Genomic DNA, 22,600 nt, shown 5'->3' with positions numbered 1-22,600 from the left:
GGATCCTCAAGCAATAGAAAAAAGAAAACAAATCCAAAACGTTGGGGAACAACCAATCTAATACCAGCACAAGGGCAATCGTTTATTAAAAGTACAAAACAGAGATTCAACACAGTTCTGTGTTTTGGCACTAGTGCGCCTGCTTCAGGAGTCAAATTTGAGTTGAAGTTATGACGTAAATATTCAGGCATCCAAAAAGGACTATGAATGGAACACCATCAACTTGTTAGAACAGTAGTCAATTGGAAACAAGCAGATAAAACCACAAAAGACATGATCAATGGCTCAAGTAAATGAGCTGACAGTCAATTGAATTGTTTTGAATCCTGAAGCAGGCGCCACAGCACCAAAACGCAGAACTGCATCGAGTCTGTGTTTTGTACTTTTAATAAATGATTGCCCTTGTGCTGGTACTGGACTGGTTGCTCCCCAATTTTTTGGATTGGTTTTCTCGTTACCTTTAGCGCAGAACTGTGTGGGCATGCATCCAGTGTGCTCTCCCAAATTAGCACAAAAGTTTTATGCAGGGTTTATTTGCATACAATTTGGTTACTGCATTGGCAAGCAGGGTCGGTCTAAGTCAGGGGCAACAGGGGCGGTCACACAGGGCCCCGCATCTCTGGCATGTCTGTCCTCCTGTCTCAGAACACCTCCCTGATCCGTACCTTAATGTGCATCCACATTTCAGTAGAGAGCATCAGGCAGCAATTTTCATATCTCGACAGCTGCCGAGCCCTCAGCCTCCTCGCTCCTGCGTCCCGCCCCTTTTTGATGTAATTTCCTGCGGGATGCAGCAGTAAGGAGGCCCTGGGTTCGGCAGTTGACGGGATATGAAAATCACTGCCGCTCCCGCTCTCTACTGAAACGTGGTGGATGCACATCAAGGTGTGGGGTGGCCCACTGAAGTGGTCTGCACAGGGCCCTGCAATTGCTAAGAGCATCCCTGTTGGCAAGCAAAAATGTAATGTTACACTTGCATAAGGAAGCTGTGCCCTGAGCTATCAGGGCACAGCTCTAACACATGCTTACTACGACTGGCCCCATATGCCCAGCTGGTTAAGCAAAATCTCAGAAATGGTCTCTACCCTTCTGAAAGTAAAGTGACCACCAGTTGGGCATCTCAGGCTTGAGTTATTTTCAAGATCTTTATTAAATGACACTGCCAAGGGATTGAGAGAAATGTATGCTTGCTTCTAGAAGAAACAAAAATCTGAAAACAGGATAGATATGCAGGAGGGGATGGAAAATTGAGGCCTGAAAATAAAGAGTAGTCAAGGAGCTGTGATTTTACTTTTTTTTCCATCTGAGATGCAAAAATCCAATAGCCAGCTTTCAATCTGAAGGACAAGACCTGCCATCTGTTAAACAGGCAATTAGTGGAAATAATCATCTCGGATGATCTGAAGGTTGCTAGTAACAAAGCAGTATAGTCGGGTGCATAAAGACATTTCACCAGCTCCAAAAAGGAGGTAATGATATCCTTGTACAGGTCACTAATGAGAACCCAATTTGCGTATTGTGTTCAGTTCTGAAAGCCGTATCTTTGTAAAGACATTAAGAGGATGGAAGCAGTTCAAAGATCTGCTACCAAAATGGAACAGTGCCTGCAGCAAATTCTACACAAACAGATTTTAAGTCACTCATAATATGCTCACAAGAAGAAGGGAACAGAAAGGATTTTTGGATCTAGCTCATGCCTTTTTTCGGTTATAGCTAAAGGTGAGTTATATTCAGGTACACTTTCCTGTCCACAAAGGGCTTGCAATCTAAGGACACTAATGTATGCTTATCATGGCAATGGGACATCCCACGGTAATTTGGGGATGTGTAAAAGCTACCCATCAGCTAAAAAAATAACATTTATTTTTAGCGCTGGGGCAGGTCTAGGGGCAGAGTGGGCGTGTTCTACACTAACCGATTAGCGCATGGGAATTGCCGTGCACTAACTGATTAGCGCAGTTTAGCACGTGACTCTCTACTGCCTACAAAACAGGTGGTGGTAGGGGTTCACTCGCTAATGGAAAAATTAGTGAAAGGTCATTAATAGGCAAAATAGGACAATCAGCCATTTTACCCCAGCAGTAAAAATGGCCTGAGTGCGTGGGAATGACCTGTGTAAGGATGCACTAAGGTCACTTTTTACCGCTGTTTGGAAAAGGGCCCCTAAGTTTGAACAGACAATGGAGAGTTAAGGGGTCCTTTTACAAAGGCACGCTGAAAAATGACTTGCAGTAGTATAGGTGCAGGTTTTGCGCGTGCGCCAATCCATTTTTAACGCACCTGTAAAAAAGGCCTTTTTTATTTTTGACGAAAAAGGATGTATAGCAAAAAGAAGATTGCCGCGTGTCCATTTTGGGTCTGAGACCTCACCGCCAGCCGTTGACCTGGTGGTAAAGACTCAGGCGGTAATGACCTACGTGAGCCAAATGCCACTTGGCGCGCGTCCGTTCCACATGTCTGAAAATAAAACTATTTTTCAGATGCACATTTCGGACATGCGCGAAAAAATGAAATTACCGCAAGAGCCACGCGGTAGTCAGGCGATAACTCCATTTTGGCACGCGCTGGGCATGCGTAGACGCTTACGCGGCTTAGTAAAAGGGCCCCTAAGTGACTTGCCCCTAGATCACAAGGAGCCATGGTGGTATTTGAACCAGGCTGCCCTGGTTTTCCGCTCACTACTCCAATATGTTACTCCTCCACTCCATAAGGAAAAAGAGGGGAAATGAGGAATATAATAGAAATAAGCAAATATATAGCATGAAGCAGGGGGGGGAGGGGAAGAGACTTTCTCAGAGGAACTCTCTTTAGTAAGAGGGTGACAGATATTTTGAATACTTTACCAGCAGAAATACTGGAAGTCAAAACAGTGAACGAATTAAAGCATGTTTGAGACCATGGGTAGAGGTAAGCACAGATGCTGAGTAAAAATGGGGAGCCCTGGGTATAGGTTTAGGAAGTATAAGAATGTCTATGCTCATTTACCCAGCATGATAAAGGGCCAAAGGTCAACAAAACCAACATATGTAAACAGCAACACCCAACATGTAGTCAAACTGCTTGCAACTAGGAGATACCTTCAGCACAGTGAGAAGCAATAAGGGCATGGAAGAGTGATAACCAAGTTATTAGACAACCAATCAGACTAGGAAGGTCAACTAGTCCTTATCTGCAAATATGTACAGTGTGGGGGGGGGGGTTCACAATTGCCTATGTATCTCATACAGATCATTAAGGCTATCTGCTGCCCTCATTGCCTAATGATGCTAGATAAGGAAACATTATATCCCTAAATACACAAACAGCTTTCACTGTGCTTTCACCAAATGGGTAAGTAATGACTCTAATTAGTGAACACTTTAAAAGGTGTTAATCACAAAGCAGACATAGCAATAGAAACAAGACAACAGCATGCACCCAGTCTGAGCAAGTATTTCTACCTAGTATTTCTGACCTTCACTCCTGCCACTAAAGTCCTTTTGTGACAATTCCAAGGCCTGGGTGAATTTTGGAACTGTTTTGGTTCCTACAATTTTCACTGGAAGTCTGTCCTAGGTGGTACACATCCTAAAGAATTCACTTTAGCTCATCAGTGTAATGGAAACTAAGACCTACTCAACTCCCTGCTGCACAGGCAGTGTTTTATGTCCCACCCTTTATAGAAGAGGTTCTCAATTCAGTCCTCCAGACACCTACCCAGTCAGGGTTCAAGATGCCCACGATTAATACACATGAAAATTTCTATGCAATGGAGATAGGGTATGGAAATGTATCTCATGCACATTCACCACAGATTGCCTGAAAGCTTAAACGGCTAGGTTCGCCCAAGGACTGGGTTGAGAGCCCATTGCTGGGCTGTGCAAGGTTTCTGCCAGGTACTTGTGACCTGGATTGGTCACTGTTGGAAGCAGGATACTGGGCTTGATGGACCATCGGTCTGACTCAGCATGGGCTATTCTTATATACTTAAGACAAAGATATAATAACATAAGGAGGAGCAAAGTTCTCCCCCTGAGAAATCAGCGATTATACTTTCACGTATTATACAAACTAGCAAGACACTTTACAAGCACAAGTCATTGTTACAGATACCACTACATCGATGTTGAAAAATGTGAGCAAAATACAATAAGCGATCTAAGCTTCGCCAGTTCAGTGCATGAGCACCTTCTACTACACATCCCAAACAGACATTAAAAAGCAAGATGAATTGAAAAAGAATAGGGAGTTTAAACTATTTAAATTCTCGATTACTTTAATCTCAGATAGCGCAGAGAAACCAGATCAGATCACACACATTTGACTATCCTCAGACGCGGAGCACCTCTCTTCACACTCAACCAAAGCACCCACATCTCCCCCCCCCCCCCCCCCCCCCGGCCTGGCATTTCTCTCCCCCAGCCCACCTCACCTCACTCCACCCCGGTCCAGCATGTCTACTCCCTCCTCCCCGTCCGCGGTCTGGCATCTCTCTCCCTCCACTCCCCTACCCCGCCCGTGCGCCGGTATCTCGCCCTCATTTTCAAACTCCCCCCACCCTACATCCTACCTTCCAACTTATGTGTGAGGTCGCCGGCAGCGGCAACAATTCATACAACAAGCTGCCTGCGACCGACCCCTGAGCTTTCCTTCTCCGGCACCCCGCCCCCTATGACGCACCGTCAAGCCTGGTCGAGCCCCACCGCCTCCTGCCCCGTCCTCCTCCGACGCAACTTCCTGTTTCCGGCAGGGCGGTGGAACGCTCACACGCCGAAGGAATTAATCTGTGGCGTCGGTTCGGTTGCAGTGTAATCTGTATGAGTTATTACGGCTAATGCTGGTTCTCTCAGAAGCAAGTTGAAGATCGGGAGGTTCCAGGCTGGGGGGATTTGAGAGAAAGGGGGATTGATAACCTTAAGAGTGGACTAACACGGCTACCACACTCCTCTACTTAGAGAAAGCAGACAGGGATGTTGTGTGTTCGGTGTCTGCTGCTTTCTCTCATGGCTGGAGACGTTAATATTCTGGAGGAAGGCTGCAGAATCCGTCCTTGGAAATCCCTAAGGAGAGAACTCCATTCCAGAGCCCCAATTTGCCATAGGCTTTGCATGTGGTCCAATAAAGACCATCACGAACCTAGGGAGCGTCTCCTAGCGATCCCTGCATTGCACTCAAATTACCCACGCATGCAGAGACTTGCACATGCACTGTAGGTTCTCACAGTTAACTGCTTTTGTATCTGTAAATGCAAGACCTTTCAGTGCACTGTAGCTTTATTTTACGGTTGTGATTTTTGAAAAAAGAATTTTCACTTTTAACCACTGAAGGTAATTTCATAAAGCATTCTCTGCGTATGAGGCATGTGAAAATGGCTTTCATAAAACTGTGTGGATGTGCATGTGTACATATAATACAACACATGCTGAATCTGTAAAGGGTTCTTTCTTGATCGAAATGTTACTGCACATAAAAGGCCAAATGGCCCATCTAGTCTGCCCATCCACAGTATCCAATATTTCTCCACTCCCTAAGTGATCCTATGTGCCTGTCCCACACTTTCTTGAATTCAGATACAGGCCTTGTCGCCACCACCTCCATCGTTATACTATTCCACACATTCATCACCCTTTCCATGAAAAAGCATTTCCTTAGATTACTTCTGAGCCTATAACCTACTACTACTAACATTTCTAAAGCGCTACTAGGGTTACGCAGCGCTGTACAATTTAAACATAGAAGGACAGTCCCTGCTCAAAGAGCTTACAATCTAAAGACAAGTGTACAATCTAGAGGACAAGTGAACAGTTAATCTGATAGGGTGGATAGATTGGGGCATTCTATATTTCTCAAGCGGTTAGGCGCCGAAGGCAGCATTGAAGAGGTGAGTTTTAAGCAGAGATTTGAAGATGGGTAGGGAGGGGGCATGGCGTATGGATAAAGGAAGATTGTTCCAGGCATAGGGTGTGGCAAGGCAGAATGAGCGGAGCCTGGAGTTGGCAGTGGTGGAGAAGGGTACTGAGAGAAGGGCTTTGTGCTGTGAGCGGAGGTTACGGGCGGGAACATAGGGGGAGATGAGGGTGGAGAGGTAGTGAGGAGCCGCAGACTGAGTGCATTTGTAGGTAAGGAGGAGGAGCTTGAATTGTATGCGATATCTGATCGGAAGCCAATGAAGTGATTTGAGGAGAGGGGTGATATGAGTATATCAGTTCTGGCGGAATATAAGACGTGCGGCAGCGTTCAGAACGGATTGAAGGGGGATAGATGGCTGAGTGGGAGGCCGGTGAGGAGTAAGTTGCAGTAATCAAGACCTTCTTATTCTGAAGTTTTCCTCTGTTTGAAAAAGGCTCACTTCCTGTACCTTAATGCCACGGGGATATTTAAACATCATATCGGTCCTTTCTCCCACCTTTCTTCCAGAGTATACATATTAAGGTCTATAAGTACGTCCTCATATCCTCTATATGAAAAGCCACAAGGAAAACAAAAGTAGGATAGCCAATGGCACTGCCAACCCACAACCAAAGAGATGTGAAATCCAATATAGTAGAAAGTTAATTGTATTAAATACCTCAGACTCGACACAGCACCATGTTTTTTCCTCATACACTGTATGACAGAGCCCACTGACCAGTTTTGTAGCTGCCCTCTGGACTGATTCTATCCTGTTTATATCTTTTTGAAAGTACGGTATCTAGAATTGTACACTATTCTAAATGGGACCTCACCCAAGACTCATGTCTAAATCATTTTTATTGGCATCAAATTAATAGCATGACAAAATCTTCTCCTCCAAGAGACTTCTCAAAAGCAAAACTTTGTAAGACAAAAACAAGAAACAATATAATCCCCTCTTACCAAAACCAACCCCCATCTGGCAACCCCACCCTTCCACAATCAATACAACAAGAAGAACAGGTAGAGAACATTTACATTTTCAAGAGGTAACTTCTAGCCTTCAACATTAATGTTTGCCAGAAAGGCTCTCAGCGTGAAACTGAGTTCCTGAACTGTGGGTAAAATCTTTCACTGCCAGGCTTTACAGTCTCATTTGGGCAATCATGAAGGCTCTCCACTGCTGCAAAGAGAGCCCCAAGCAGTCTATCCAAGCAGTTGAAATAGACTTTAATGCAAATAAAACCATATAGTGAAATAACTGTTTACAGCCAGACAGAAGCCGTAATTGCAGTGATGCCCCACCAAAGAGCAAAAGAGGTTTTTGTTGGATGTGACAAGTCATTATAGTATTCAAAAAAGTAAATAAGGTAGTCCAGAAAGACTGTACCCACAGACACAGCCAAAACATGTGGCCCAAAGTCACTGATGATACTCCACACCTAGGACACATTCCTTGTTGAGCCAGTTGTGCACGATGAGCCTTGTGTGGTGAAATGTACAGTCAGAGCAAATTTGTAAAGGATTTCTTTGTGGAGAACTTGGACTACCCAACTGTGGATATATTTCAAATAGTTCAGTAAGTAATATCTGGAAGGTAGCAGACTACTGTTCAACCAAACATGCATAATCCACTTCCTTCGCCATTTCTTAAGGAAACTTAGGATGAAAGGATAAAGGTACAGGTAATTGGGACCCCAATATTAATTCCTTTGCTAAAGTGAGCTGTACATCTTCAGTTAAATCTGTCCACTGCAATGAATGAACATAGTGATGCAGTTGATGATAGGCAAAATAATCAGTGTGTTCTTGTTGCAAAGTAGTAAAAGAGTTCAACTGACCCTCATTGGTCACAAAATGCTGTAGACAGACTACCCCCTGTTTGGGCCAACGTTGAAACACACTTCTGCCTTGCCCTTTTAGAAATTCGGGATTATCACTTATGGATATGTAAGGGGTTACTCTTGCAGAAAAATGATGTCTCCTTCAAAGCCACCTCCAAACTAGGCGTGCGGCATGTAAGCAAACATAAAATCGCAAAAGTGCTGATGGGAGGGATCCCATAGTATGCAATATAATACTAAAATGTATCTGGGGTATTAGTTGTGTTTCTAAAAGTGGTGACAAGGAAGAAGCGGACCTAAAGCAATCATTGAGATGTTGCATCCCACTGGCTACATTCAAATAACAGAGATTCGGTAAACACATCCCACCTAAAGACTTTGGAGTCTGGACTACCCGTAATGGCAGCAGTGGTGTAGCTAGACAGCCAATTTTGGGTGGGCCTGAACCCAAAGTGGGTGGTCACAAAATTTTCTCTCTAACCCCCTCCCCCAGCATTTCCCAACTCAAAAGATAAATACTTTAGCTGATGAAGATCCCCAAGCTCTGTCACCTGAAAAGTTCCACCAAAGATGGCCAGAATTCACTTTTACCAAGCTTGGTCGGAAGCAGCAACTCCTTGAGCCACCGATATGCTTAGTTTTCAGTGGCTCAAGGATGCTGCCCCCATCTGCCAAGCTCAGCAGAAGGGAGTTCTGGCCACCTTCAGTGGAGGTCCTCAGCTAGCAGGGCTTGGGGATCCCCACCAGCTACAACAAGGGTCAGGGCTGCTGTTGGCCATGCTGGGGCCCAGGGCAGAAAATAATCTCTTTAATCTCCCCATCTGCCATTACAGTCTCACACTGACAGACCATCACCAAATACAGAACAAGGGATTACAAATTAGAAATAAAAATATGTAGACAAAAATTGAACTGAGAACCTCAACATTTACTGCAACACTGGAGAAATAAAAACAAAAATGCATTTCCATTTCTACTGAACACAATAAAAAGACATCCGCTATGAACATTTCCCAAAGCTAACATATTCCATTTAAAACGTTCAAAATAAAATTATTTTTCTACCTTTTGTTGTCTGGACATTTATTTTTCTATCATGTTGGTTTCAGTTTCTCCTTCCCACTTTCCCGTCGTCTTCTGCTAATTCTTCAAGCAACTGTTCATTTGTCTTTTCTCTCCTCTCGTTCCATTTCCTCACTACAACTGCTTCTGAAATATTGATCTTTCCATTTTAGCTCTTTCCTTTCTGTTTTTTGTTCTTTTCTGCTTCTGTCCACTCAAATTTAACCCTCTTTCTAAACGTTTTCCTTCTTTTTACTTTTCAGATATCTATCAAATTTCCATCTCCTTTCACCCACTAGCTCACCCATATCCAAACTCACTCCTTCCCAGCCTTCCATTCCCTTCCATCTTCAATCTACGCACCATTACCATATTTCTACCACCTGTAATCACTATCCTCTCATTCATTTCATTACCATCTCCCCTCTCTCTTTATCCTCTCTTCATTCTCATAGCTTGACATCTCCCTTTTACCCCCTCCCCCCACCAGCATATGCCTGTCCCCTCCCTCCATTGTCCTGCATTTCTTTCTCTTACCCATTGTCCAGCATATCTCCCTTCTGCCCCTGGATCCAATATCTCCGTCTTCCCCCTCTCTTGTGCAGCATCTCTCCTTCCCTTTGCTCCACCTCTTATGTCCAACATCTCCCATATTGTCCACTATCTCTTTCTTTCTTTCTCTCTCTCTCTCTCCCTGCCTTGAGCCCCTGGTCTAACGTCTTTTTCTCTCTCCTCGAGCCATGTTCAATATTTCCCCCTCTCATCTCTCACTCCCTTCCCTCCACTGTCATGTCCAACACTTTTTTCCTCTATCGTCCTTTGCCACTCCTCTGCAGCCTTTCTCTTCCTCTCCCCACCACACCCATATCAAACAATTCTCACTCTCTTTTCCTCCTGCATCTCTCGCTCCCCCATGTCAAACAATTATTTCTCCACCCCACCTAGCATTACCCTTCTCACTCACTCACTCTCTCCACCCCACCCCCTCTCACGGGGCAGGCCCAGGGCAAGGACATTGTAGTGTGGCGGCCTTGAGGAATCGCTGCAAGCTTTCATGCCCTTCCCTGCCTCTCTCTCCACCCCTGCGTCCCACCGCGGCTGCAACGGAAATTCTTGTCTTCCCCGCCGGCGCTGCCTCGGTCCCTGCATGCTACCCAGTACCTATCCGGCCCCTGCATTCTTTTCTTCGATCATCGCCGGCAGCTCCGCTCCCCTCTGCCACGTCCATCTGGCCCTACGTAAACAGGAAGTGCAGCAGAGAGGGCCAGATGGACGCAGCAGAGGGGAGCGGAGCTGCTTGTGTGAATGGCAGCGCTGCCGGCGACAATCGAAGAAAAGAATGCAGGGACCGAAGGTACTGGGTAGCATGCAGGGACCGAGGCAGCGCCGGCGGGGAGGACAAGAATTTCCGTTGCGGCCGGAGAAAAGGCAGCGAGTGACATGCGAGAGATGTGGGGCGGGCGGGCCTGGGCCCATCCAGGCCCACCCATGGCTACGCCCCTGTCTTATATTCTGAGCACCAGTTGCAGTATCAGCATGGTATTTTAAGAAGTAAGGCTCCCTGACTGAGAAGTTTATCTGGCAATGGAAAAGGCCACAGATTAAGAAAGGAGACTTCAACAAGGGAAAGAATTGGGGGCCTGGGGGATGCCCCCAACTTTAAATAGCATTACAGATCTGTGCCAACAAGGGTGAGGAAAAGTCACCATGTGCAAGCCAAAAACACACAGTAGGTGTAAATAGAATAATGATATGACCGTGGTCTGTTTTTCAACTTAATGGGGAATGGGTGGGGAAACAAGAAACTGAAAAGCAAAGCTGGCATGAACACATTTTTATACACCCCTTAGTACAAACCTGGAGAAGCATGAGAAAAGAAGCAATCTTCAAGGACAGTATGTTCCCCACAGGCCAAACTTTCCCCGAACATCCACATCACCCTTTCGACCACTGTGTAGGAAGTGGAACAAGAAAGGATTATGTACTTCAACGAGCTCTTAGGCCAAGAAGTGGTGATGGGCAATGGGTGCAGTTAGGGTAAAGGGCTCCATATTACCAGTACTTTCAACTGATCCACCTACTTGGTAAGCCAAAATGTGCACAGAATATCCATAGATATAGAGAGGATCCTGTTTAAACATGGGAATTCAAAGAGGCTCATATCCAAACTATATGGGGCATTAGGGCAACTAGACACACCAAGGGAAGGGTAACTGGGTAAGCAAAAAGGAGAAGAGGACTGAAGGCAAATTCATAGATACAAACAAAAGGGCTCTGCAGTATCTCTGTCCAAACAATTGCAGTACAAATTAACATGCAGGATGTACATCGCACCAGTGGCACTATCTCAGCTACTGAATGATAGAAACAAGCCTTGTTGAGGAGTTTGTGGTCAGTAAGGTACTTTCTCACAAATGTGGTGAGAGTGCATGGTAATTAAATAGTTCTGTGGATCAATCTAGGTTCTACTCCAGAAATGGGTGGCAGTTGACTGGAAAAACAATACAGAACTATGCTGGGAGTATTCTCAGATACGGGAAATACCAAAGGAAGTTAAGAACCTGACACTCATTGACAGTACAAATAGCTATAGCAAGGAAATGGAAAACCAAAGAGTGACCAGGGGTATTGGATTGGTGGAGGGTGCAAGGAGAAATGCAGACATATTAAAAACTGACAGTGCAACTGAGAGACACCACAGCAAAATAGAGAAAGACATGGGAAATAGTGGAAAACTCAGTTGAAACGGACAGATCATAGTGCTCTAAAATACAAATGGCCCAAACAGGGAGAATCTGTAGGGGGAATAAGAACAAAACCAGGGTACCGGGGTGGGAGAAGAAAAGGGATGAGTTTCTATTGTTGAAGTAACTTAACCAAGAGAAACACAACAAATCTGTCAGTTATGACATGTTAATGTTAAGTTTATCAACATTAACTTGTGAAAATGTAACCAATATTACGTAACATTTATGTTGTGGATAGTGGCCTAGTGGTTAGGGTGGTGGACTTTGGTCCTGGGGAACTGAGGAACTGAGTTCAATTCCCACTTCAGGCACAGGCAGCTCCTTGTGACTCTGGGCAAGTCACAACCCTCCATTGCCCCATGTAAGCCGCATTGAGCCTGCCATGAGTGGGAAAGCGTGGGGTACAAATGTAACAACAACCTTAATAAAAAAGTACAGTTAAAAAAAAAAGTGAAAGAACTGATTTCTCCCACCCTTTGTACTTCTAGTCTCTCCTCCTTCTACTCTGGCTTCTGTTTACCCTTTAATCAAAGGTAAAATCTATTTAATATTATACTGGGGTGCTTTCACATTTCTTATCTTAGTTTCCTCCTGACAACTCCTAGTATAAATACAGGACATTATTCATCAAGTAAAAATTTGTGGGTGGTGAGCAAATATACACCCTAGCCTTCAGATAGTGAATAGAAGGTCTCTGCAGAGCAACTGTAGCCATAAAAAAGTACATGGCAAAGGGGTCTTCTCACACAATCATTTACAATAAATAAATTATTTTCCTATAGTAGTATTGATGACAGAACAGAGGGCAAAACTGGTATTTATTTCTGAGCAACAATCAAAGCAAAAATGTTCTTGTTGGCATTCAGTGAATAGCAACCAATTTTATGCCAGTGGAGTTGTGACTCACTTATAAGTAACCAGTGCTTTTTTTTTTCATAGACTCACATACAGGGCCAGGTTTAGGGGGCAGGTAACTCTGTGGCTTGGCCTTCACAGTAGCCTTGCCCACCACCCCCCCACCCCGCAACCAGCTGCAGAGCATATTAAAAGACAGTATTGCAAATGTTACACCAGTCCATAGAACACCAACAACTCACTTATCATTGGGAAAAGAGAACAAACAGGATTATCTGCACAGAAACAACACGCCAGAATACCTCACCTTAATCACATATGCAGAGCATATAAAGAGCCTCACCTTGCATTTGTCCATGTTAAATTTCATCTGCCATTTGTATGGCCAGTCTTCCAATTTCCTGAGGTCTTCCTCCAATATTTCACAGTCCACACATCTCTTAACAACCTTGAATAGGTTTGTGTCATCTGCATATTTAATCACCTCACTCATTCTATTTCCATATCATTTATAAATATGTTAAATACCACAGTCCCAGTACTGATCCCTGCAACACTCTACTGTTCACCCTCCTCCATTGAGAGAAATGACCATTTAACCCTACCCTCTGTTTTTTGTCCAATAATCAATTCCTAATCCACACCAGAACCTTGCCTCCTATTTTCTCAGGAGTCTCTCATGAGGAACATTATCAAAACCTTTCTGAAAATCTAGATATACTATCAACCAGCTCACCTTTATCCACATGTTTATTCACACCTTCAAAGAAATGAAGTAAATTGGTGAGGCAAGACTTCTCTTGGCTGAGCCCATGCTGACTCTGTCCCATTAAACTATGTTTGTCTATATGTTCCGTAATTTTATTCTTTATAATAGTTTCCACTATTTTGTCTGGCACTGACATCAGGCTTACTGGTCTGTAATTTCCTGGATCACCATGGAACCCTTTTTAAAATCAGCGTCACGTTGGCCACCCTCCAATCTTCAGGTACTAAGGACGATTTTAATGACAGGTTACATATTACTAACAGCAGAGCATCAGTTTCATGCTTGAGTTCTTTGAGTACCCTTGGATGTATGCCATCCAGTCTAGGTGATTTACTGCTCTTTAATTTGTCAGTTTGGCTCAGTACATCTTTCAGGTTCGGCGATATTTCTCTCAGTTCCTCCGCATCATCACCCGTGAAAATCATTTCCAGTACAGGCAGATCTCTTACATCTTCTTCCGTAAAGACCAAAGCAAAGAATTTATTCAGTTTCTCCACTATGTGTCACGTTTTCAAAAAGCAGGAAGTAGGTTAGTGAGCCCTTGGGCCACTGCCGAGGAGTGGCAGTGGCAGGCAAAACCACCCCATACCAGGAACAAGACAGAACTCAGATAGGAACAGCAAGACGTCACCTGCACTAGCCACCCTTCCCCAGGAGTTGAGCCCCTGGCTGCAGGCGGCCGACAGGACTTACAGGACAGGGTAGGAACTGGAAGCTGCAAGCAACCACTAAAACAGGGAACAAACACTGACAAACACAAGACAGAACTGAAAGCTGCCAAGCAGCCACTGAACAAGAAACACAGACAAACAGAAACTAAACACAAAAGACAGACAAGGAACAAGTCTAAAAAAACAAACAATAACCCTAAGCTAAACTACACACCGACTAACTAGCATCAGACAAGGAACTAGAATAAAAACCAAGCTAGGCAGAAGTGCAACAAGCACCAACAAACCAGGGCCTTAGGCAATGCAAAGCAGAGAGTTTCCAAATGGCTAATAAGCCCAGCAGCAGCTGAGATTCAGATGCAGCAATCACCAGGCAGCTACGGGTGCTGTCCAGGCTCAAACAAGACAAGCAAGTCTGGCAGGCCGGAAGATCCGGACTGGACTGGGCTGAAGTCTAGAACGGGAAACGGCACACAGACAATCCAATGCAGCCACCAGGCCTGGCCACCAGGGGGTGAGATGACTGAGAGCCTGAAACCAGGGCACGACAGTGACACTTTGGCCTTGTCCTCCCTGAGTGCCCTTTTTGCTACTTCATGATCTAATGGTCCCACAGACTCCCTTGCAGGTTTTCTGCTTCTGATGTACCTGAAAAGTTGTTACTGTGAGTTTTAGCTTATGAGGCAAGTTCCTCTTAATATTCTCTTTTAGCCTTTATTAATGCTTTGCATCTGGTTTGCCAGTGCTTGTCTTGTTTCTTATTTTCTTCATTTGGGTCCTTTTTCCATTCTTTGAAGGACATTCTTATGGCTGTAATAGCCTCTTTTACTTCACCTTTTAACCATGCTTGCTGCGTTTTTCTCTTCTTTCCTCCTTTGCAAATACATGGAATGCATCTGATCTGGGCTTCCAAGATGATATTTCTATAGATAAATTAAATACCATTATGGCAGACATGCGTAATAGCTCTTTTAATATGATATCTTTAGGAGATCTCCTATTATTGTGTTCAGCAGAACTAGAAAAGGTTCAAAGAAGAGCATCCAAAATGATATGGGGAATGGTTCTCCTTTCATATGGGGAAAAGCTAAAGAGTTTAGGACTCTTCAACTTGGAAAAGAGGTGTCTGAGGGAAGATATGATTGAGGTCTATAAAATCCTGAGTGGTGTAAAACAAGTAGAAGTGAATCGATTTTGTACTCTTTCAAAAAGTACAAAAACTAGGGGATACTCAATGAAGTTATATGGAAATACTTTTAAAACAAATTGGAGGAAATATTTTTTCATGCAATTAATAGTTAATTTTGGGAACATGTTGCCAGAGGATGTGGTGACAGTGGTTAGTGTATCTGGGTTTAAAAAATGTTTGGACAAGTTCCTGGAGGAAAAGTCCATAGTCTGCTATTGATACAGACATGGGGAAGCCACTGCTTGCCCTGGGTTTGGTTGCAGGAATCTTGCTACTATTTGGGTTTCTGCCAGGCAACTGTGACCTAGCATGGCCAGTGTTAGAAACAGGATACTGGACTAGATGGACCATTGGTCTGACCCAGTATGGCTATTCTTATGTTCTTATGATGGATGACCTTGGTTTCACTTGGGTTGTATATATGCCTACTGTCACATGCTGTGGCCAGAGTGCCACCCCTTGGCTGTAGGAACAGTGGCACCCACTTCCTTTTATCCATTGTGCTTCCTTCTGGACCTGTGGTTTTCAACACGTTCTCAGGGACCACCTGGCCACTTGGGTTTTCAGGATATCCACAATGAATATGCACAAGATGTATTAGCATACACTTCATGTATGGCAGAAGTGGTCTCTGAGGATGGGGTTGAAAACCACTGTTCTAGACCCTTCAGCTGATTGACATTTAAATAAAGCTCTTTAGCATGTCATGTTCTTTAATCAGTCATATAAATGCCCCCTCCCCCTCCACCAATATCATTTCTTTGGAATTCGTCTCAATGGAAATCACTATTTCTTTTTCCCTCTGGGCGTAGCACTGCTTACATTCAATTCTTTTTTACAACCCCAAGACCAGTAGTTCTCAATCCAGTCCTCTGGGACACCCATCCAGTCAGGTTTTCAGGATAGCCACACTATGCATGAGATAGATTTGCATGCATTGCTTGCTCATATGCAAATCTATCTCATGCATGTTCTATGTGAATATCCTGAAAATCTGACTGGATGGATGTGCCATGGGGACTGGGTTGAGAAGCACTGCCTCAGACAGCTAGCATTTCCTGTTTTTGCAACTGCATCCAAAGTGATTTACCTGGGGCAACAGAGGGTTAAGTGACTTTACCCAGCGTCACAAGGAGCTGCAACAGGAATTGATCCCAGTTCCCCAGGATTTCTATTCACAGCCAAGTTTTCTTATCCACACACGCTGAGCTTGCAGCTGTTACAAAGTCATCTTTGTGTGCTGCCACCCCAGGTTGTTTGCACACTATTCCAGCCCAGGTTTTCTTGCTCACATAATCTGAGCCCACTTCAACTTTATACTGCTCTTATAAAGTCCTTTTCTATGTGTTACAACCCCAGTCTACTTTACATACCACTCCAGCCACATCCTAGGAATGGTACCTCCTATAAACAAATTGGGTTTTTTATGGACTAAAGTCTTTTAGTGATGGAGTTTCTGGCAGGTGGCTCCCCAGGCCTGTGTGTATGTGCCTAGTGTCTTATGAGGATTTCTGTTATTTACTACTGAATGTACTTTGATGCTCTAAGATAAAGCATCCCTTTTGTAAGACCCTTTCTGATACCTGCGCCTCTGCCCTTTCTACCTCATATAGTTTTGGATTTGTAGCCCATTTTGCTATTCTAGGATGAAAGGCAGTTATGTGAACACCCCCTAGATGCTGAGAGATTCATCTTCATACCATCTTGAGAGTGTGCTTTTTTTTTTTTGCTGACTCACAGGCAGTGAAGGTTGTCAGTGCGGTGGTAGGTACTCCCCTCAGTGACATCATCAGTACCTGCCACAATTTCTGCATATAAATGTGCTAGCTCTGAGGGGTGCTGCTAAAGGGGCACAGTTAAGGGGCACGACCTGCCCCTTAGTAGGCAACTGAATGGAGATCTTGGGATATTATTTTATATCATAAGATCTGGATATTTTTAGCTAGCATTGTTAGATATGTTGTACTATTTATTTATTTTTATTTTTGTTACATTTGTACCCCGCACTTTAGCATTGCCAGTTGGTCTTTTCAATATTTTATTAGATTTTCTATATTTTTAGTGACTCTTAATATTTAAATAATCATGTATTGGCTTCTATTTCTTTTATGGGTTTAGTGGGTGTAGCTTTAGGGAGGGAGGGTTTGTTACTCTTTTCTCCTCAGAATATTCCAGTGGTTCTTACTTCTAATCATAAGAAATATCTCTACTATAATAAAAGGCACCTTCAACGTTGTGAAGCTGACTCCGTGGCTTCACTGAAGTGAAGAGTTCGTAAGGATCGTTAGGTTCGTCGCTCTGTAACCATCTCTCTCTCTGCCCCACCCTCGCGCCTCTGATAGGTTCGCCGCCCTCTACGTCATCATGTTTTGACATCGAGGGCGGCGGACCTATCAGAGGCGTGAGGGCGGGGCAGAGAGAGATGGTTACAGAGCGACGAACCTAACGATCCTTACGAACCCTTCACTTCAGTGAAGCCACAGAGTCAGCTTCACAACGTTGCAGGTGGGTGGCCGGAGGGGAGGGGGGAAAGAGAGGGGGCAACTACCCTGGAACTGGGAGGGAGAGAGGGGGGCAACGACCCTGGAACTGGGTGAATGGGAGGGGGGCCAGGTGGACCCTGAAACTGGGAGGGAGGGGGGAAAAGACCCTGGAACTGGGTGGGTAGGAGGGAGGGAGGGCGGACCCTGGAACTTGGAGGCGGGGCTGACCCTGGAACTTGGAGGGGGGATGGGCGGATCCTGAAACTGGGTGGGAGGGGGCCCCTGGCACACACTCTCATTCTCACACACACACTCTCTCACTCTGTCACACACACTCACACATTCACTCTCTCTCTGTCACATACACTCACATTCACTCTCTCTGTATCACACACTGTAAAACACACACACTCCGAGGAAAACCTTGCTAGCACCCGTTTCATTTGTGTCAGAAACGGGCCTTTTTTCCTAGTATTGAAATAAGATGGCTGAGTGGTCTCCTCTTATACAGCATGATATAGAAGTTATACATAGCAATAAACCTTATCACAGGAGATCAAGAGGAATCATCATGTAATTGACTTACTATTTCAAGCCCTTTAGCTAAGAATGAATCTAAGCCCTCACACTAAGAATGAGTATACATGGGTTAAAAGGAAAAAAAAACTCTTAATTTTTCTTTTAACTCATTCTTAGTGTGACCTCACCTTCAAAGATGATTAGTCTACCTTACTATGCCCAATTGAATACCTCAGACAAATGTTCATCAAAACAGAGGTGAAGTACAACTATTAAAACTAACCTCACCATTCTATTTCTAAAATAGAAGGGGAAAATGTATTTAAAAAAACAAGTAACTCAAAATCACAAGTGAGTTCTATTAGTAAAATTCGATACATTTATTATTAATTCATTTGTAACATTAACTTCTGATTTAATCAATATTGTGTTCTTATTTTACAGTTCACCACCTCACCATTCCAAAATGTTTCCACAACAGACTATCAGATAAGTACTTTTCCTTATATTACAATCAAATTTCATTTTAAAACATATTTAATATGTTCATATTAACCAGATTAATTCAATTTAAAATAAATTAATGCTTTTCGTGCACTTTTCTTTCTCCTACAGGTTCTTCACTGCTAAACAGGTAGGTATTATTTCAATTTTCTAAACTCTATTTTCTTTAATTTCTCAGTTCTTTCCTTTATCTTATGTAGAACTTAGCTGATCTTTTCAAACTCTCTTGACTTTCTTCTGCTCTTCTCCTTTCTTTAACGTTGGGTACCATAAACAAGCCAAAGAACAGGAACAAGTCCGGTATACCTACTGCACTGACTTAAAAAACTTAAAGGGAAAGAAACCTACTATCCCCTATCTAAGTTAACTAACTGAAGAATTCTGCATAAAACCTTATATTACTTCCCTAACTAACTTTCCCAGTAAAAAAAAAATTATAAATTGCAAGCCCTAATCTAACCCACCCAGAAATAATCCCCCAGGATAAAACTTTCAATACCAAAATTTTAATTTCAATTGACCTATTGGGTTTAAACAGTAACTATAATGCAGCGACTTTAAAGTTCTCTGACACTTCAGCACACAGTTATTATATTTTCCAATTTTACTTAATTACTTTTCCAACGTAATTAATTTATTTGTTTTTAAATGGAGATTTATTACTAATTTAATCTCACTGCTTATTCCTGATTAAACAGTGAAAGCTGTTATTATCAAATCTCCTCAAAATTGATTTTCCTCTGTGACTGTGGAATTATGCAGTTGCATCATATGTATTTATATTCAGGTTAATTAAATTGCCTGAATTATTTAAATATAACATTGGTTCTGTTCTACAAGAACCACAGTCTCACCAGTCAGCTTACATTCACAGAACTTAGAAGCCATAAAATACACGCGAGGCTTCTTCTGATAATTATCTAAGCCCAAACACTCTTTCAACTTTTCTAAAATCAAACAACAGCTTTTTCAGTTCTAAAACAGATTTTTTTTTTTTTTACTTTACTAAAGAGAGACCACCAATACAGGTCCATTCAGTATAACACTCTCCTCTTGACTGACTGAAAACTCCATTTAGAATTTTCAGCAGCACTATTGAGCTTGAGCTCTAGTCAGAAGCTCCTGACGCAGTACATCTTTTAAACCACAACAGAAAGGCATTTTTAAAACACAATAAACATTTTACCAGCACATACTTTAAAACAACATTCAAAATATGTAAATTTCTGTACCTTTATATCCTCTGTGTCCCAAATGTCACCTTTTATTCTTTGACACACGCCCGCTGCTTGGCTCTGCCACGAGCTGGCATCTGGCTCATGCTCTCCACCTCCTCTCGGCACTTCTACGGTGCATGCATAACGCCAGCCACCTTGAACCTCCACCTTCATAATTAAAAAGAAAAAACATCAGGAGAGTGCACTGGAGCACTTCTGTCTTTCCCTGGTCCCATGCCAGTCTCTCCTTCACTTAGGAACTGGCTCTACTCCTTCAATGGAGCCAGCTCTTTTAAGCAACAGGAATCCCCGCTCCCTGCGCATGTGCAGCCATCCGACGTCTCCCAATGACATCAGACACCCACACATGTATCGCAGGGCTATTCCGGGCTTCTCCCCAGCGCCCAAACACCACCGAAAACATCCGACACTGCAGCTGCTGCCAATATGGCTGCAAACTCGCCCTCTCCTCTCCCAGACCACCGCCGATGCTGCAGGCCAGAATCGCCACTCAGACCCACAGCACCCGAGGCACTCCCCTCCATCTTGGCCGCAGCACTTCAACAGTGGCGCTCAAATGCCGCCAACACCCCCAACATTCCCACTGCCGCCGACGCAGCCAAAACTGCCTCCCAGCTGCTGCACCGTCACCCAGACCATCCAGATATTTTTTTTTATTAAACCCTTTAGGGGTTACATTCGTGCGGGCTCAAATTTAAAAAAAAATGTTTAAAATAACATTTTTTTTAAATAAAATTTACTACTTAAATTTTCCATATATTATTTTAACATCTAAGCTCACCCTCCAACTCACAATATTCAAACTTTCACAACATTAAAACCATATAGAAGGGCATAATCGAACGTCACCAGCGAAATAGATCACCGGCGATCTATTTTGGTGGCGGTGCAACAGCTGGCCGGAACCGTATTATCGAAAAAAATGGCCGGCCATCTTTTTTTTCGATAATACGGTTTAGCCCGACCAAATGCCAGAGTTCGCCAGGTTTGAGATCGCCGGTTTTGTTTTTCAGCGATAATGGAAAAAAATGCCGGCCATCTCAAACCCAGCAAAATCCAAAGCATTTGGCCGTGGGAGGAGCCAGCATTTTTAGTGCACTGGTTCCCCTGACATGCCAGGGCACCCTAGGGGGCACTTTTAAAAATGTTTAAAAAATACAAAAAAAGCTCCCAGGTGCATAGCTCCCTTGCCTTGGGTGCTGAGCCCCCCCAAATCCTCCCCAAACCCACTCCCCACACCTCTATTTCATTACCATAGCCCTTGTGGGTGAAGGGGGCACTTACATGTGGGTACAGTGGGTTTTGGGGGGGGTTGGAGGGCTCAACACTTAGCACCACAAGTGTAACAGGTAGGGGGGCAGATGAACCTGGGTCTGCCTGCCTGAATTGCACTGCACCCATTAAAAACTGCTCCAGGGACTTCTTGCATACTGCTGTCAGGGACCTGGGTATGACATTTGAGGCTGGCATAGAGGCTGGCAAAAAAGTGCTTTATTTTTATTTTTTTCGTGTAGGAAGGGGTTGGTGACCACTGGGGAAGTACGGGGAGGTCATCCCCCATTCCCTCCAGTGGTCATCTGGTCAGTTGGGGCACCTTTTTGAGGCTTGGTCGTGAAAATAAAAGGACTAAGTAAACCCGGCAAAATACTGCTTAACGCTGCTTTTTTTTCCATTATCCGCGAAAGCCAGCCATCTGGTAGCCACGCCCATGCCCGCCCATGTCCCTCCGCTTCGCCGGTGACATGCCCCCTTTGAACTTTTGCCGGCGATGCTGTCAAAAAAGCAGCTTTCGATTATACCGATTTCGCCGCTTTCCAAGATCGCCGGCCATCTCCCGATTTATGTCGGAAGATGGCTGGCGATCACTTTCGAAAATAAGCCCGATAGTTACATACAATAATTTTCTGTAAGAACTGTGGGTCTCTTCCCTTTGGTTGCTCTTGTAGAACTTCTGATTTTTTCTGAGAAACGAAAGGGAATATTTGCATTAACATCAGAGTGAACTACACTATCACTAGATAATTCCGTATCAGCTTGTACATTTGTAACAGTCTGAATAATGTACCATTCAGTTTATTTATGGAGTACACTACTCACTGGAATATCCAATTGATCACTTGTCTCCTGAGTTACACCTGTTTTATAAATTTTCTCTGTATTTTCAACATGAGCCTCTGAAACTTTCCGCAGTTGATCTCGATGTAAAACTCTTTCAAAACCTCCCTTATTTTGAACCTTGTAAACGTTAGGCCCAAAAACAGTGACTACCTGATAGGGAGTTGAGCTTCAAATATCTTCTAATTTGTGGCTTCCTTTGAAACCTTGCTTTCTTATTACAACCCAATCTCCAGGTTTTAGAACTTCTCCTTTACATTTGAGATCAAACAGTTTCTTGTTCTTTAGGCTAGACTTTTCAGAAGCAAAATTTGCTATATTTTGAGCTTCTTCCAACTTCTGTCGGCTTTTGTGAATCCATTCACTTAAATTTAATGGAGTTTCTTCATTCGCATCTACTGAAGAACAATTTAGTGGAATCAATGAGTCTCTGCCTAGAAATAAGTACGCTGGAGTATAACCCATAGAGCTATGAACAGTACTGTTATATATATCTGATTTATTTCACACAAATAGTCAGACCAACACCTCCTCTTTTCTAGAGCCAGAGTTTTAATTAGATGACACAATAGTGTTAAGTAGTAGTAGTAGTAGTAGTAGTAGTAGTAGTAAAATGTTCACACCTGCAATTTCCTCTGGGGTGATATGGGGTAGTTCTAGACTTCTGGATATTATACCAGGAACAGAGCTCTTTGATGATTTCTGATTCAAAATTCCTTCCTTGGTCTGAGTA

The 22,600-nt window shown here is 43.6% G+C and overlaps 1 protein-coding gene across 3 annotated transcripts in view; it reads right to left on the bottom strand.

The window, feature by feature from the left end:
- SH3RF1 (SH3 domain containing ring finger 1) overlaps positions 1-4,717 on the bottom strand; it is a 346,368-nt gene extending 341,651 nt beyond the window's left edge. Inside the window, exon 1 of one of the 3 annotated variants that reach the window (XM_030191566.1) lies at positions 4,660-4,717. The gene's annotated coding sequence lies outside the window, so the exon portion shown is untranslated. Of the gene's footprint in view, positions 1-4,549; positions 4,639-4,659 lie in introns of those variants that run through there. The other 2 variants (XM_030191564.1, XM_030191565.1) reach the window with 2 other exon arrangements.
- Positions 4,718-22,600: the final 17,883 nt, after the last annotated feature.

The sequence above is a fragment of the Microcaecilia unicolor genome, chromosome 2, assembly GCF_901765095.1.
Source record: "Microcaecilia unicolor chromosome 2, aMicUni1.1, whole genome shotgun sequence".
NCBI classification, from domain to species: Eukaryota; Metazoa; Chordata; class Amphibia; order Gymnophiona; family Siphonopidae; genus Microcaecilia; species Microcaecilia unicolor.
This window is presented reverse-complemented; position numbering and strand designations above follow the sequence as displayed.